The sequence below is a fragment of the Xyrauchen texanus genome, chromosome 38 (genome assembly GCF_025860055.1).
Source record: "Xyrauchen texanus isolate HMW12.3.18 chromosome 38, RBS_HiC_50CHRs, whole genome shotgun sequence".
Taxonomy (NCBI): domain Eukaryota; kingdom Metazoa; phylum Chordata; class Actinopteri; order Cypriniformes; family Catostomidae; genus Xyrauchen; species Xyrauchen texanus.
Window position 1 is genome coordinate 11,772,887 of NC_068313.1, and position 3,562 is coordinate 11,776,448.

Consider the following 3,562-nt stretch of genomic DNA (forward strand, 5'->3'; position numbering starts at 1 on the left):
ACATCTAGAAGACGAGGGGTCCAAGCACTGATGCTTGTGGAACCTCAGTGGTCAGCTGGTGTGTCTTGGACACCTCTCCACTCCAGGAGACCTTGAACAATCTGCCAGTGAGATATGACTCAGACCATCCAAGTGCATTTCCTGTTATAGCCAGGTCAGAGAGGGTGGACAACTGTATTAAATTGCACCTCATACAATTTAATAAAGTTAATGTCTTACACTTTATGCAGATGTATACAATGTGACCAAGACACTTTAAGTTAATATTTTATTTATATTTAATATATATTTATATTATATTTATAATATAATTATAAAGGGCTACTTATATAAATGTTCCTACATAGGCCTATTTATTATCTAATACATAATAATATAATATAGTTTAAAATGAAGGCATAAAATAGATAAATGAAATAAAAAATAATAAGAAAAAAATAATGTTTAATAAAAAATTTGATCAAACTCAATAGCATAAATCAATAAATTACTTGCACATATTTGCAGGACCAAAGTGGCCACATGATTGAATTATGAATTAAATTCAGAGGGAATTGAGATGTTTTATTTATTATATTGTCCACTGAGGTGGGTAGGAATGCCCTACATTAACTCATTACATTTACTTGAGTAACTTTTTGCAAAACATTTTACTTTTAGAGTAGGTTTAAAAATGGGTTCCATTTTTCCAGCTCCGGAAGTGGTGAGAATGAGTGACAGATGGAATGAGAGAAGGTGCAAAGATGCAAATGTCAGCCGTGGTGCATGCGTTGAGTCAGAGTAATGGATTGGGGCACTCATTCTGCTGACTTTATCGCAGTTAACGGCTCCCTTCCATTGTGCACACTCAAGGAGGGCAACGCTCTGCATTTAACATCAACAGTGACAAGAGACTATTAACTTCTGATACTGCTTCCATAGTAGTTTCAAACAGATTTATCAATAAGAATAGCTTTAAAAGAGTTCTGACAGACCATTATCACCTTTCAGCCATCTGAAGCTCTCACAGTGGAGGGTAAATTATTTTGAAGGGAATAGGGCATGAGGATGATCACTTCTGAATGAGAAGTTGCTCTAGTTTAGTTGGATGTTCAGCTCAAGTATTCTTTATGCTTATTTTATTGTAAAGAATACATTATACATTTTTGGTTCTAGAACCAAACATTGTGACTTTGTCAAGACCATCAAAACAAAATAAAGTTAAAATGCATTTTTGTATTTAATTGTTTAAGAGAAATGAAATCATAATTAGTCCATCCATTGTCTTAACAGGTACATTTTGACCCATATGGAAAGAACCAGTTTCAACATTCCACCTTTGGACTTTCTGGGTGTTATCCAGCTTTAAATAGGTTTTTGTCCATCTATGAATGAAATTTTACATACAAATATTTGACATATTCTCAAATGTATCTCCTACCTCCCAATATTTTTCTAGCTTCCCCAACTCCTCCATTGGGAACTGTATTTTTCCCTACAAACTTCATAATTCCTCTCAAACAAGGTTTTTGCACATATGCACATGTCTATACACACAAAACTTGGCTTTCTTTAGTGACATTGTACACTAATTAAGAAATGTATGCATTTTTAATGGATGTCTGTATGGGTCAAAAAGACCCGAAGGACAAAAGGAGGGTGCAGTTTCTTAAGACAATAGGAAATAATTGGAGTCATCATTAAAATGAATGAAAAACACAAACAAATGAAAAATGTATGTGCTAATTGCAATGTGAAAGACAATTACTTTAAATAAAGGATGAAAAACTTATTTGGTATGATAAAAAATTTACTTTGTGATTTTATGTCTTCTACTAAGTCCGCTGAAAATATGCTTAAACATTTGAAGGGGGAAGTGCATTTTAACACCTTAGCAATGGCATACTGTATATCAGTGGCGGACAGTGCATTAAAAGTCTAGGCCTTCAGTGTGGTTCATGCCATTAAGAAAACACAGTTTCAAAATGAATAAGACACCCTATGCCTTTGGGCATCATACATTGTGTTGCAGCTAACTAGTAATACCATTGACATTTTAAAATCACGTACACCAACGAAAACCAGAAGTTGAAACAACATTGTGGCAGGGCGGAGGGCGGGGCCGGGTCGTGATCATATACACCCGGTCCCTTATCAGGATAATCAAGCCTCCGAGAGGGATAAAGGTTGACTGCGGAGGATTGTGGGAGAGAGAGAGATAATTTAAGGACATGTCCGTCATATGTGTGTTTTAAGTTTTATATTAAACTATTATTTATATTGACAAGCCGGTTCTCACCTCCTCTTTTCCATTAATTGCTTTACAAACATTTAATGCTCAAGCAAGCCTAATTTTAACTGCAGCATGACTGTTTTGTGAAATGAACATTTCGCGTACAGACATTCAAAAATCTTAATTTTTCATATGAATCTACCAAGGAGGTCTATAATACCTTGAAAAATCTATCTTATAATATTTGTGATTTAAATGTTGCTTGCAAAAAATGTTGTTTCATCAGGGTACACGGTTATGCTGCATTACATTCAAATTGGAGGAGGGATATTCCTACTTGATATCTCCGACCATCAATGCAATCCATTCCCCGAAATTCAGAACTGCAACTCTCCCGATTTCCAAATGGAATGCTGCACTACTTTTCAAAACTTGATCTGACACTGAATGCTCAAGTCAGCATAATTTACACTTAGCACCAATTAGCTTGAAGTGAAAATCAGTCCTCCTTTCCTGTTTAATAAATTAAGCAATCACACGGTCATGCAGAACATCTTGTGTTTGTAAACCCATAAGGATCTCTTTCTCAATGGCAATGGCGGTAGTGATGACAGCCGACTCGTCAGCAAGATCTCGTACTCTTCACTTTCAAATTACGTCACTTAAAGCATGATTGACTGAGAACTCGACCGGGACATATCCTAAAGAGCACACCTACAAGAACAAATAAATAAATCTGATTGGCTGATGACTCTGACAATCTGACTTTAGTTGCTCATTCATTTGCACTGTTGCGGGATTCTGTGGAAATTTCGAAGGCCTGAGGGGGTGGAGCTCAGACTCACGTGCTGCTTCGGGCATGCGATTTGTGAAACAGTTGTCACACTTTGCTTGTAAGCATCAAGGAATAAATTCTGACTGGATAAACTTTTCGTTTTTTTCTATTTGTTTGTAGATTAATTAAGAGTGGAAAGCGATTAAAAAGGTGATTGAGAATGAAAGGATGAATATAAATTTTTGGCATGTTAGGCCAGCAGAGAAGGCTTATATAAAAGAACAATTATCTGAAGTGTACATTAGCCGTGGAGAGGGATGGGCATGTTTGCCTTTGAAGAGCATGTTGTTTTACTGTCAGCAACCTGCAGTAAGCACTTAGAAGTGGCCTATACTAATGCTTCTGAGCCATTTATGAATAAATATATAGCTTTTAAGGATGATGCACTAAATATTATGATTACAAAACAGGTGCTAGAGCAATCATTTTTAAGTTTTGAAGTGATTTTCTGGAGGCTGTATCGCACAAGACCTGATGCTTTTTTAATCTTTTAATATTATTATTTATTGATATAA